Source organism: Tachypleus tridentatus, chromosome 2, assembly GCF_004210375.1.
Source record: "Tachypleus tridentatus isolate NWPU-2018 chromosome 2, ASM421037v1, whole genome shotgun sequence".
Taxonomy (NCBI): domain Eukaryota; kingdom Metazoa; phylum Arthropoda; class Merostomata; order Xiphosura; family Limulidae; genus Tachypleus; species Tachypleus tridentatus.
Window position 1 is genome coordinate 3182638 of NC_134826.1, and position 10224 is coordinate 3192861.

A 10224-nucleotide genomic window follows, 5' to 3' on the forward strand; every position below is an offset into this window, starting at 1 on the left:
TGATGATACATTTACTGATGATAATACATTTATTGATGATAAAACATTTATTAATGATGATACATTTATATGGTAATACATTTTTTGACGATAATACATTTACTGATGATGTTACATTTCTTGATGATAAAGCGTTTATTGACGATAACACATTTATTGATGATGATACATTTATTGACGATAATGATGAAGCGTTTATTGATGATAATACATTTATTGATGATGATACATTTACCGACGATGATACATTTATTGATGATAAAACATTTATTGATGGTATACATTGATTGATGATGATACGTTTATTGATGACAATACATTGATTGATGATGATACGTTTATTGATGATAAAGCTTTTATTGATTATAATACATTTATTCATGGTAATACATTTATTGATGATAATACATTTATTTACGATAATACATTTACTGACGATAATACATTTATTGATGGTAATACATTCATTGATGATGATACATTTATTGACGATAATAATGAAGCGTTTATTCATGATAATACATTTATTAATGATAACACATTGATTTACGATAATACATTTATTGATGATGATACATTTACCGACGATGATACATTTACCGACGATGATACATTTATTCATGATAAAACATTTACTGACGATGATACATTTCTTGATGATAAAGCGTTTATTGACCATAACACATTTATTGATGATGATACATTTATTGACGATAATGATGAAGCGTTTATTGATGATAATACATTTATTGATGGTAATTAATTTATTAATGATAACACATTGATTTTCGATAATACATTTATTGATGATGATACATTTACCGACGATGATACATTTATTGATGATAAAACATTTATTGATGGTAATACATTGATTGATGATGATACGTTTATTGATGACAATACATTGATTGATGATGATACGTTTATTGATGATAAAGCTTTTATTGATTATAATACATTTATTCATGGTAATACATTTATTGATGATAATACATTTATTGACGATAATACATTTACTGACGATAATACATTTATTGATTGTAATACATTTATTGATGATGATACTTTTATTGATGGTAATAGATTGATTGATGATGATATGTTTATTGATGGCAATACATTTATTGATGATAATACATTTATTGACGATAATACATTTATTGATGATGATACATTTATTGACGATTATACATTTATTGATAATAAAGCGTTTATTTATGCTAATACATTTATTGATGATGATACATTTACTGACGATAATACATTTATTGATGATGATACATTTACTGACGATAATACATTTATTGATGATAAAGCGTTTATTTTTGGTAATACATTTATTGTTGATGATACATTTATTAATGGTAATACATTTATTGATGATGATACATTTATTGATGATAATACATTTATTGACGATAATACATTTATTGATGATGATACATTTACTGACAATTATACATTTATTGATAATAAAGAGTTTATTTATGTTAATACATTTATTGATGATGATACATTTACTGACGATAATACATTTATTGATGATACAGCGTTTATTTTTGGTAATACAGTTATTGTTGATGATACATTTACTGACGATGATACATTTATTGATAATAAAGCATTTATTTATGGTAATACATTTATTGATGATGATACATTTATTGATGATAAAGCGTTTATTTTTGGTAATACATTTATTGTTGATTATACACTTTTGATGATGATACATTTACTGATGATAATACATTTATTGATGATAAAACATTTATTAATGATGATACATTTATTGATGGTAATACATTTTTTGACGATAATACATTTACTGATGATGATATATTTATTGATGATAAAACGTTTATTGATGATAATATGTTTATTGATGATGATACATTTATTGACGATAATGATGAAGCGTTTATTGATGATAATACATTTATTGATGGTAATACATTTATTAATGATAACACATTGATTTTCGACAATACATTTATTGATGATGATACATTTTTTGACGATAATACATTTACTGACGATGATACATTTATTGATGATAAAGAGTTTATTTATGGTAATACATTTTATTGATGATGACACATTTACTGACGATGATACATTTATTGATAATAAAGCGTTTATTTATGGTAATACATTTATTGATGGTGATACATTTATTGATGATAAAGCGTTTATTTTTGGTAATACATTTATTGTTGATTATACATTTATTGATGATGATACATTTACTGATGATAAAACATTTATTAATGATGACACGTTTATTGATGGTAATACATTTATTGATGATAATACATTTATTGATGGTAATGCATTTACTGATGATGATACATTTGCTGATGATAATACATTTATTGATGATCGTACATTTACTGATGATAATACATTTATGGATAATGATACATTTATTTATGTCCAAAAATGAAATATATACCCTCAGTGTATCACATTCGTGAAATTAGCTCCTGCTTTAAAAATTTGATTATTGTGTTTCATATTTGAAACGTATTTTTATACAGTTCCTTAATAATCTGGCCGAGTATGGCCAGGTGGGTTAAGGTGCTCGATTCGTAATCTGAGGGTCGCGGGTTCGAAACCCCGTCGCACCAAATATGCTCTTCTTTTCAGCCAAGGGGCATTATAATGTGATGGTCAGTCCCACTATTCATCAGAAAAAGAGTAGCCTAAGAGTTGGCGACGGGTGGTGATGACTAAGTGCATTCCCTCTAGTGTTTCACTGCTAAATTATGGACGGCTAGCTCAGATAGTTCTTGAGTAGCTTTGCGTGAAATTCAAAATGAACAAATATTGCTGAAATAAACCATTATTATCGTGGGGAGGTCATTGCTTTTGTGGTTTTATTTTAATTTCCAAACCCTCCTCCAGTGGCACAGCAGCATGTCCGCGGTCTAACAATACTAGAAACTGGGTTTGGATACCTGTAGTTGTGTAGTTTTGTGGTAAATTACAAACACTTCAAATTTAATGCATTTGGAAAAAAATAACATAGCTTTCAATTAACGGATGCGAAATTTGTGTAATTATTATCGAAACACATCGTAATATAAATAATTTGTAAAAATGAAAACAAGAAAGGTGTAGAAGATATAAGTATCTTAGAACACTTAAAAAAATATTCTGAAACCCCTAGTATTTTTTAGCATTTTTTGTCATTTAAGATAATTTTGGAGAGTATAAGACATAAGGGTAATACAGGCCACGAGCAGCTAGTTTTAGCCTGGTCAGTAAAGACGCGAGTTCAATTTTTATTACTGAAAAAAAATTCTATTTCTTTTGTGTCAAACACTTGTATGACACAAAGCAACATTTCTTTCGGTGAAATATCAACTCTCATACAAGTAATCAATTTTGGCACACTAAATCCATGAAACTATTGTGTTCTAAACTCTAAAGATATATTTTTTGTGAGGGTGTTTCTAGAATATTTTTTGTTACGTGTTTATTCACCACCATCACGACAGTTTTTTTTTGTGAGGGCGTTTCTGGAATATTTCTTGTTACGTGTTTATTCACCACCATCAAGACAGTTTTTTTTTTGGGGGGGTGTTTCTAGAATATTTCTTGTTATTTGTTTTATTCATCACTATCAAGACAGTTTGAAGGGGTTATGGAATATTTCTTTTTATGTTAAGTTCTACCCACCAATAAAAATATATTTGTTAAATTCCTCAAATTCTCCAAAAACTTCGTAAATAAGAAACAAGAATAAATAAGAAACGTTGTAGAAATGATTTTATTTTAATTGTTGCGTAAGTTAATTAACTATCGCTATGTTATTTGGAAAACTACGTGCATTACTCAATTTTATTGGTTCTGACAAATTCAGTTTTACAAAACTTCAACTGGTAAACTATACAATAGAAACATACTCGAAGTTCAAACAATAAGAGTTGTAATATCTTAACCTTAAGCAAATATCCAAGTCTCTTCTTCACAAATGTTCTGGTAAGCTCAGTTTTATGAAACTTCAACTGATAGTTTTGGTTTTTATTGGATATCAAACATACGTTCAATATACACGATAAAGGTAAGACAATAATGCTTAAAAGGTGCTTTATTCGTGATTATTTATCATTTATCATATATTTAAAGTATACCCACAGACAGACAGCTAGTTCCAGTATGTGACTGTATAAATAAATAACGTGATTAATTCATAATTGAAAATATCTGGCAACATAGCTTATGTTTCTATTCGTTCAAATAGCTTTTCCTTTTTTATTATTCAGAAAAAATTACTCGTAATATATTATGATAATTTTATTACTCTTGTCTGTATTTTGGAATTCAGACAGCGTTGGATAAAATGTGCATATTGTGTTTGTATGAGCATGTTTTTATGCCATTCGTTAGACATGAAATTTCTTAAGTTTTATAAAATTACTTTTGCCTAGTAGTAAGAAAGAAATTATGAATCTCTGCCTCGTATGAAATTACCTGGGGTTAACACAGTACAGACATACTTAATTTCCCGCTCGGAATCTAGTTTGTTCTTAGTACGACTTTTATTGTGTAACATACAGAATAACTTACATATGCTCTCTAATTTCAAAACCCATTTTGCAACATTACGGATTTCACTAATATTCTACATTAAACCTGAACTAATTCTTTTTAGAACTACTTTCCCTGTATACAGACATACAAATATGTTAGGCTAAAATATGTTTTCATTTGGTAGAGTAATGATATAAAATCCAAGAAAGCAATTTGTTTGTTTTTTGTGTGTGTGATGTTTGCTCATTTTACCCAGACGGACGGAAAAGTACCTTCCATCAGAAAGCTTTTATTTCCAGTTGTCTTACGATAGTTTGTTTGGTAAGTTTCCGTTTGTAAGAAGAGAAAAGAAAGCATTACGGTGACATGGCACTTAAGTTCTACTAGAAACTTGATTTGCATGGATATTGGCAGATTAGCATTGTGTCAGGCAGTATGAAGAATTGAAATGGCCGTGATCCCAACAAACTGAAACTAACTTTCACGTGATAAACTATGTTCCTTTTGGTTTTTAGTCAATGTCAGAATTGAAAGTTTGAAACTCGTTGAGTAACATTTTAACTGAAATAGGATGAGTATTTCCGCGTAAAGAGAATCGCTAAACATAAATAGCAGGACTTGGGCAATGCCAGTTTTATTAACTGATGGGCTTCCACGAGCATTTAACAAACTATAAAACAGACTGTTAAATAGTATTTTGACTTTTCACTTTTAAAGATGGTTTCATACATTCAATGAAATATTCTCAAGCATTCTAAGGTCAGATGGTTAGGGAGCGCTCGAATCGTAACCTGAGGATCACGAATTCGAATCTACGTCACAGCAAACATGCTGGCTCTTACAGCAGTGCGGGCGTTATAACGGTACGGTCAATCCTACTATTAGTTGTGAAAAGAGTAGCCCAAAAGTTGACGAAGGGTGATGATGACTAGCTGCCTTCTCTTTAGTCTTACACTGCTAAAATACGGACGGTTAGCGCAAACAGCCCTCTATTGGCTTTGCGCGAAATTCAAAACAAACAAACATTCTGTCGCTGTTATTAAATGTGATTTGGTGTGTTTTGAATTTCGTGCAAAGCTACACGAGCGCTATCTGCACTAACCGACCCTAATTTAGCAGTGTAAGAATAGAGGGAAGGAAGCTAGTCATCACCACCCAGCACCAACTCTTGGGCTGCTCTTTTACCTACGAATAGTGGGATTGACCTCACATTATAACGTTTCCACGGCTGATAGCACGAGCATGTTTGGTGCGACCGGGATTCGAACTCGCGACCCTCGGATTATGACTCGAGCGCCTTAACCCACCTGGCCATGCCGGGCCTGTTAGATGTGATGATAGTCTGTCAATTTTTTATGTTTGTCTTTAATTAAGGATAAAGCTGCACAAGGGGCTTTGCTGCCTGTACTCTGCTCACCACGGATATTAAAACCCAATTTCTAGCGTCGTTACTCAGCAAACATACCGCTAGGGCACTGTTGTTCTCTTACTTTTTTATTGGTGTCAAAATGCATGACAAAAAAAAAATCAAGTTTCACTCTCATTTTTGTCGGCAGTGGAAGACACATTTAAATCACGTGCACTAAGAAGAGCGTAGCGTTTCAGTCTTAAGTGAAGTTAATTCTTTACGATATTCTTGGACATTCTGTCTCGGTTCATTCGCCTCTTTAAATCTTAACTTTTCTCTGGCATATAGTAAATAAAATGTAACAGAACCAATGTGTTTAGAAGCTTCAAAGTGTGGAGGTGTGTGAATGTACACACTGTTAGTGCGGGTGTGCATCTGTGTGTGTGTGTGTGTTTTTCTAGTTTAATTTATCTATACTTAAATATAGATATACATGTTGTAAGAAACTAAATATTTCCTTATTCGCTTCTGAGTTTGATATTGAATACGGGCCAATATAATTCATATGAGAAAATTTTGAAACAAGAACAATCATTAAATGATGTAACTTGTTGAAGAAGCTCTGGTAATTTAAAACATACATAGTAACTGTTCACTTTAAAATATATACACTAATACCTGAACAATCTGGTAATTTAAAACATACATAGTAACTGTTCACTTTAAAATATATACACTAATACCTGAACAATCTGGTAATTTAAAACATACATAGTAACTGTTCACTTTAAAATATATACACTAATACCTGAACAATCTGGTAATTTAAAACATACATAGTAACTGTTCACTTTAAAATATATACACTAATACCTGAACAATCTGGTAATTTAAAACATACATAGTAACTGTTCACTTTAAAATATATACACTAATACCTGAACAATCTGGTAATTTAAAACATACATAGTAACTGTTCACTTTAAAATATATACACTAATACCTGAACAATCTGGTAATTTAAAACATACATAGTAACTGTTCACTTTAAAATATATACACTAATACCTGAACAATCTGGTAATTTAAAACATACATAGTAACTGTTCACTTTAAAATATATACACTAATACCTGAACAATCTGGTAATTTAAAACATACATAGTAACTGTTCACTTTAAAATATATACACTAATACCTGAACAATCTGGTAATTTAAAACATACATAGTAACTGTTCACTTTAAAATATATACACTAATACCTGAACAATCTGGTGATTTAAAACATACATAGTAACTGTTCACTTTAAAATATATACACTAATACCTGAACAATCTGGTGATTTAAAACGTACATAGTAACTGTTCACTTTAAAATATATACACTAATACCTGAACAATCTGGTGATTTAAAACATACATAGTAACTGTTCACTTTAAAATATATACACTAATACCTGAACAATCTGGTGATTTAAAACATACATAGTAACTGTTCACTTTAAAATATATACACTAATACCTGAACAATCTGGTAATTTAAAACATACATAGTAACTGTTCACTTTAAAATATATACACTAATATATACTGAACAATCTGGTAATTTAAAACATACATAGTAACTGTTCACTTTAAAATATATACACTAATACCTGAACAATCTGGTAATTTAAAACGTACATAGTAACTGTTCACTTTAAAATATATACACTAATACCTGAACAATCTGGTAATTTAAAACGTACATAGTAACTGTTCACTTTAAAATATATACACTAATACCTGAACAATCTGGTAATTTAAAACATACATAGTAACTGTTCACTTTAAAATATATACACTAATACCTGAACAATCTGGTAATTTAAAACATACATAGTAACTGTTCACTTTAAAATATATACACTAATACCTGAACAATCTGGTAATTTAAAACATACATAGTAACTGTTCACTTTAAAATATATACACTAATACCTGAACAATCTGGTAATTTAAAACATACATAGTAACTGTTCACTTTAAAATATATACACTAATACCTGAACAATCTGGTAATTTAAAACATACATAGTAACTGTTCACTTTAAAATATATACACTAATACCTGAACAATCTGGTAATTTAAAACATACATAGTAACTGTTCACTTTAAAATATATACACTAATACCTGAACAATCTGGTAATTTAAAACATACATAGTAACTGTTCACTTTAAAATATATACACTAATACCTGAACAATCTGGTAATTTAAAACATACATAGTAACTGTTCACTTTAAAATATATACACTAATACCTGAACAATCTGGTAATTTAAAACATACATAGTAACTGTTCACTTTAAAATATATACACTAATACCTGAACAATCTGGTAATTTAAAACATACATAGTAACTGTTCACTTTAAAATATATACACTAATACCTGAACAATCTGGTAATTTAAAACATACATAGTAACTGTTCACTTTAAAATATATACACTAATACGTGAACAATCTGGTAATTTAAAACATACATAGTAACTGTTCACACTTTAAAATATATACACTAATACCTGAACAATCTGGTGAATTTAAAACATACATAGTAACTGTTCACTTTAAAAATATATACACTATATACCTGAACAATCTGGTAATTTAAAACATACATAGTAACTGTTCACTTTTAAAATATATACACTAATACCTGAACAATCTGGTAATTTAAAACATACATAGTAACTGTTCACTTTAAAATATATACACTAATACCTGAACAATCTGGTAATTTAAAGACATACATAGTAACTGTTCACTTTAAAATATATACACTAATACCTGAACAATCTGGTGATTTAAAACGTACATAGTAACTGTTCACTTTAAAGATATATACACTAATACCTGAACAATCTGGTAATTTAAAAAACGTACATAGTAACTGTTCACTTTAAAATATATACACTAATACCTGAACAATCTGGTGATTTAAAACGTACATAGTAACTGTTCACTTTAAAATATATACACTAATACCTGAACAATCTGGTAATTTAAAACATACATAGTAACTGTTCACTTTAAAATATATACACTAATACCTGAACAATCTGGTGATTTAAAACGTACATAGTAACTGTTCACTTTAAAATATATACACTAATACCTGAACAATCTGGTAATTTAAAACATACATAGTAACTGTTCACTTTAAAATATATACACTAATACCTGAACAATCTGGTAATTTAAAACATACATAGTAACTGTTCACTTTAAAATATATACACTAATACCTGAACAATCTGGTAATTTAAAACATACATAGTAACTGTTCACTTTAAAATATATACACTAATACCTGAACAATCTGGTAATTTAAAACATACATAGTAACTGTTCACTTTAAAATATATACACTAATACCTGAACAATCTGGTAATTTAAAATATACATAGTAACTGTTCACTTTAAAATATATACACTAATACCTGAACAATCTGGTAATTTAAAACATACATAGTAACTGTTCACTTTAAAATATATACACTAATACCTGAACAATCTGGTAATTTAAAACGTACATAGTAACTGTTCACTTTAAAATATATACACTAATACCTGAACAATCTGGTAATTTAAAACGTACATAGTAACTGTTCACTTTAAAATATATACACTAATACCTGAACAATCTGGTAATTTAAAACATACATAGTAACTGTTCACTTTAAAATATATACACTAATACCTGAACAATCTGGTAATTTAAAACGTACATAGTAACTGTTCACTTTAAAATATATACACTAATACCTGAACAATCTGGTAATTTAAAACGTACATAGTAACTGTTCACTTTAAAATATATACACTAATACCTGAACAATCTGGTAATTTAAAACGTACATAGTAACTGTTCACTTTAAAATATATACACTAATACCTGAACAATCTGGTAATTTAAAACGTACATAGTAACTGTTCACTTTAAAATATATACACTAATACCTGAACAATCTGGTAATTTAAAACGCACATAGTAACTGTTCACTTTAAAATATATACACTAATACCTGAACAATCTGGTAATTTAAAACGTACATAGTAACTGTTCACTTTAAAATATATACACTAATACCTGAACAATCTGGTAATTTAAAACGTACATAGTAACTGTTCACTTTAAAATATATACACTAATACCTGAACAATCTGGTAATTTAAAACGCACATAGTAACTGTTCACTTTAAAATATATACACTAATACCTGAACAATCTGGTAATTTAAAACGCACATAGTAACTGTTCACTTTAAAATATATACACTAATACCTGAAC